We start from the raw sequence: 5,407 nt of genomic DNA, 5'->3' as shown, positions 1-5,407 counted from the left end.
TGTCAAGGTGCCTTTGATGCTTTAAAAGCTAAGATTATGGATGCACCTATACTGAAATCCCCTGATTTTGACAAACCATTCATTTTACAAACAGATGCCTCTGAATTAGGTCTGGGAGCAGTATTGTTACAGCAAGGAGAAGATGGGAACCTTTACCCTATCTCATACTTCTCTAGAAAACTCTTGGATAGAGAAAGTAATTACGCAGTACCTGAAAAAGAAGCTCTTTCTATATTTTGGTCTCTCAATTTACTTAGACCTTACCTATGCGGGCGTAAATTTACACTCCAAACAGATCACAGAGCTTTAGTTTGGTTACAGAAGATGAAATCTCACAACCAAAAATTGTTGAGATGGAGTCTAGCATTGCAAGATTTTGATTTTGAAGTTCAGCACATTCCTGGAAAATTGAATGTAGTGGCAGATGGTCTTTCTAGAATGTACTGTGAAGATTCTTATGAACCTGAACGTTGAAACAATGTATTCAACAGGGTGCTATGTTTCAGTATTGTAATAGTTAATCTGTAGTTGAATTTTGAGATATAACCAGTTAATTACTTTGAATTACTTTTTAGTTACTTTTACTTGATTTCTTAAAATTAGATCAGATTTACTGCTCTGAATTTTAACGATAATCAGGGGGGGCATGTGATGATTTGTGTTTTTATGTGTATTAGAATGGGATATGTAGTCCTAAGATTGTCCCAATAGCATCCATTTTGATTTAAAGTCTGTTCTGTAGTAGGAAAGTTTTACATGCTGTTTCAGAGAAGCTTCGCTCTCTGGTTATCTCGTTGCTAAGATGAGCAGAGAGCAGAGACTTTCGTAGTCAAAATAATTCTGCCACAAAGTATGATAATAACTGAAGCTCCAAGAGAAAGTTAGGCGGGACAACAAGACCCAGGAGGCATTCTGGGAAGAAGAAGGAAGTTAGTGAGGAGTTGGAGAAAAGATGGAGATGGTCTGAGAAAGGGCAGACACGTGCTTTTCCCATAATGGACTATTTTTCCTACCTTGGACTGATACAAGTCAACAGGTTTTCATCTAGCATCAGCCTATGAAGACTCAAGACACGTGAGATGGACTATGTTACCCTTTATATTAGTTAGCATAGTTTCATTTCTTTATTTTTCCAGCTGGAGTGGGGGGAGTGGAGTGTTCCGTTGGTCTTGAATGAAAATGTACCTACTGAACTATTTTACTACCAACTGAAATCTTTTCTAAAGCAATTCTTTTCAACAAAGTAGTAATGTCTAAATCTGCATGTATTAGTTCTTGAACAGACTAGCTGAATGTCTAATTGGCCACGTGGGTTTGCTACCAAACTTTCAGAGCCAAATCATTCTGAGTATATCTCATGGTTATGTCTGTGTTGCTTTCTTAAAAAAGGGGATTGGCTTTTGAGGAAGAAATTTAGACAAGACCTGGCTGGGAACTAAGTGGCTCTGCTCAGCAGTTAGAGGTTTGTCTGGATTTCGTACTCATCCCAGTCTCCGGCACCCCCCATAAATCTCTTTGGAGATAAGGGGCTGCTTACTGAGGACGTAGATCTGCTAAGAAAAGGTTAAATAAAAACGGGGCTAAAATACAGCCCTGCCTCACTCCTCTAGTAACTGGGATCTTCTGGGAGACAGAGCCGTAGCAATCATAGCGAACTTGGCAAGAATTGGCAGAATGTAATTTACAAATTAAGAAAAGTAGACGTGGGGGAATTCCCCATGCAGCTAACTTTTTCCACAAAATAAGTCTGTTGACAGAGTCAAAGGCAGCTTTCAAATCGATAAAAGCCACATACAGGTTTCCCTTAAATTGGCGTGTATACTTCTCTGCTAGAAACGAAAGAGTTAGTACATGATCTAATGTTGAGCAGCCCGAATGGAAGCCAATTTACTCATATCCTGGAAGGTTCACAGAGGAGGATGAAGTAGCAAGGTGAGCTAAAAGATGCTTACTATACAGCTTTCCAATTGCTGAGAGCAAGCTTATCGGTCTATAATTACCCGGATTAGAGGGGTCGCCTTTTTAAAAAAATAGGAACTAAAATGGAGGTGAGCCAGTCTTCTGGAATAATCCCATGCTAGTCAATTAAGGTGAACAGATTAGCCAGGGGGCCAGCCCACCATTGGGCGTTATTAATTAGGAGGTCATTGGAAATCCCGTCTGGACTGGGGACTTCCCACGTTTCAGGGAGTGGATAAGCTTTATTACCTCATCCCTGGAAACTGGTGGCCAGGGGAGGAGATCAGAGGGAAAATTCCTTAATGTTGGAGCTGGATCCTGGGAAGAGAATATTTTAGAGTAATAGTATGTCCAGTCAAGAGGGGAGATAAGTGAAGGACTTTTATAGGGCTCTTTCCTGGAAGATTGCACAACCAATGACCAGAAAAGTCTACTATTCTTTGTTTTAATAGCCTCTAGGAGCTGGGACCAATTCCGCAGGGCAAAGTTGTGCCTCTTAACATCAATGAGTTGGCGCCATATACTTCTCACCCAACAGTAAAGGGCCTTGGTCTCGGGAGTGTTATGAGATTGAAATGAAAGAAATAAGTGACGAACAAGACATTTGGTGACCCAACACTCAGCATCAAACCAGGTGTGACGAACAGCCTTGTTTTTAAACACAGTTACAGAGCTAAGTAGTTCTGCCAAAGTATGGGTAATCTGCTGATAAAATGAAACAGCCAGAGATGGTGACATAGTAGATTGATTTGTTTGTCTTAAGAGAATCGTGTCAGGGCTAAAAGACCATTGGTTGATGGCGAAACTAATCCTGGGAGACCATTTAGGCCAAAGTTTAGGACAGCAAGATGAACTCCCATTAGGCACCTGGATGGGGGAAATCAAAATTTTTATTGATAGTGGAAGGTGATCACTGTCTACACGTGCACCAATGGAAAAATCACTGCATCTGGTTAAAAGCTCGGGTGATACCAAAATATAATCCACCACGCTGGCACCAAGGGAGGAAAAAAAGGTAAAATTATCGGCATGGGGATACCGGGAGGAGCCATTAATAATATGGAGATTATAAACAGAGCAAAGATTTGCTAAGGAGCAAGCATTCTCATTAAAGGAAATGTCCTTAGATGTTCACAGATGTTAACTCTAGACATTTCTCCCCCCCCCTAAAAAAGCTTTGCTGTGATAATGAAAGATCCATTTTTTCCTCTTTCTGTTTCTGAACAAGTTTGATTAGGAATCTCAGAAACAGAAACAACTCCTCTTTCTTTTCAGTGACTTATGAGATGTTATTGGTTAAAAATGCAGTTTGGGGGGGAAGAAGACAATTGCAAGCAGTTTGAAAAATAACAAAGCCTGAAAAACATATGATAGATATCTATCTGTTTCTCTGTTCTCTGGGCCCATAACCTGTTGCAGAGTTTTGAATTTCTGGTAACTATCTTTTTTTTAACACAGAGATCCACAAGGAATACCTACAAATTCCCAGGGATACATTCCTTTCTTATTAACTGGCACTTAAAGTCTCCATATAGGGACGTGGTGGCGCTGTGGGCTAAACTGCAGAAGCTTCTGTGCTACAGAGTCAGAAGACCTGCAGTCGTAAGATCGAATCCACGTGATGGAGTGAGCTCCCGTCACTTTGTCCCAGCTCCTCGCCAACCTAGCAGTTTGAAAGCATGCAATTGCAAGTAGATAAATAGGGACCACCTCGGTGGGAAGGTAAACCGGCGTTCCCTAGTCACTCTGGCTACGTGACAACGGAAACTATCTTCGGCAAGTGCTGGCTCTACATCTTGAAAACAGGATGAGCACTGCCTCCTAGAGTCGGACATGACTGGACTAAAAATGTCAAGGGGAACCTTTACCTTAAAGTCTCCATAACTCACTCTGAAATGTGTGTTTATGTCTGGTTGCTTGAAATTATAGGCTTGAGTATACTGCTTTCTTTACTGTACACATACTAGCAATCAACTGAGCAGATCAACACCAAACGGTTGCCACCAACTGACAAAAGAGGGATAGAACACATACCAGCTTGCATCCTGTGTGTGGTCTTTCCAAAGGCAATAACTGGCTGGCCAATGTGGGAACAAAATGATGGACTAGACAGCTTTTTTGTCTGACCTAGCACTGTACTTTATATAAAACTGTTACATGCATAACTACTGTCAAACCAGAGAAGCATGGCATTTTTCTCCTTTTGGCTGGCACAGTTTTTCCCCATGGCATTTCAGCATAGAGAGCTACTCCACTGCTACCAGAGAAGAGCCCTTGTAAGAGACCTTTTCCTGGAGCAAACAACTTTTTCTCACCCCTGCAACCTTGTCCATCATAATGAAAGTCTGTGGCCTCTGCCAAATGGAAGACTGATGAGATCTGAGTACTGCTAATATGCTAATAGGTTCCTTTTCACTTCAGAATGGTGAGCAGGTTTATGAGGGCTGAATGAGGCCCCATTGCCTTCAGGTGTTAAGGTAGCATACTCCTATAAACACTATGTAACTCCCTCCTTCATTCCTTGAGGCATGGCAGATTTATGGTGCCAATCCAAGTATCACTGGACATTATTGCCATTCATAGTTGCCATTCTGCTTTAGATTTCCTAAGAGCTGGCAAGAACAAATGGAGAGACAATGCAGAGGAGTTCTGTAACCCTTTGAAATTAATCAAGGTTCCGATCAGGAATCTAGAAACCAGTTTCTCAGGAGGAACCTGACTTGTTAATGAGAGCTGAAACTGGGTCAGATATTTCTCACATTGGCAGTGGGTAAATGGGGATTAAAATGGGGTGTTGCATGAAGTTGCAGCAAACTGATAGGTTATCTTGCTCTGGGCAATAGATGGTGCTATGGACAATACTCAGCAAGGTGGACTTTTGGCTCGACTCAAAGAGAAAGCTTTCCCAGGCCTCCTTGGAGATCCCAGGGACTGACTCTGGGGATTTAATGAACACAAACTTGGTGGTCTTCAACTGAGTCATTTGTGATTGTAGATAATTCTATGACAAAGAAACACTAGATCATAGTGGAGGAGAGATTATCAGAGAGGATTGGTTTGGGATTTTTGACTGGTCTCCAAACAATGAGAAGGAAAGAGCACAGGATAGCTTTGATATATTTTAACCTTTCTTTTACAGCAGTCTCTCACAAAGAACCTTACAATCGAAACACTAAAAACCAAACAACTGACACAGTATTTTTTAAATTAATGCCATTTAGCATTTCAAGGATGCTAAGGGCTAGGACTTTGTGTAGGCTTGTATGAGGAAGAGGATCTCAGAAACTGAATGCCCCCCCTAAGTATATATAACCATGATGTAGGAGAAAAAACTCCCCCATTTTAGTGCAGTTTTCTTCCCCAAGCTGGCACCCCTAAAGACATGTTAGACTACAACCAGTCTTTGAATACAATTTGTTGTGGTTAGTTTGTGCACCTTGGAACTTGG

This window comes from Pogona vitticeps, chromosome 9 (assembly GCF_051106095.1).
Source record: "Pogona vitticeps strain Pit_001003342236 chromosome 9, PviZW2.1, whole genome shotgun sequence".
In the NCBI taxonomy this organism is placed as follows: Eukaryota; Metazoa; Chordata; class Lepidosauria; order Squamata; family Agamidae; genus Pogona; species Pogona vitticeps.
Note: the sequence above shows the minus strand (reverse complement) of the source record.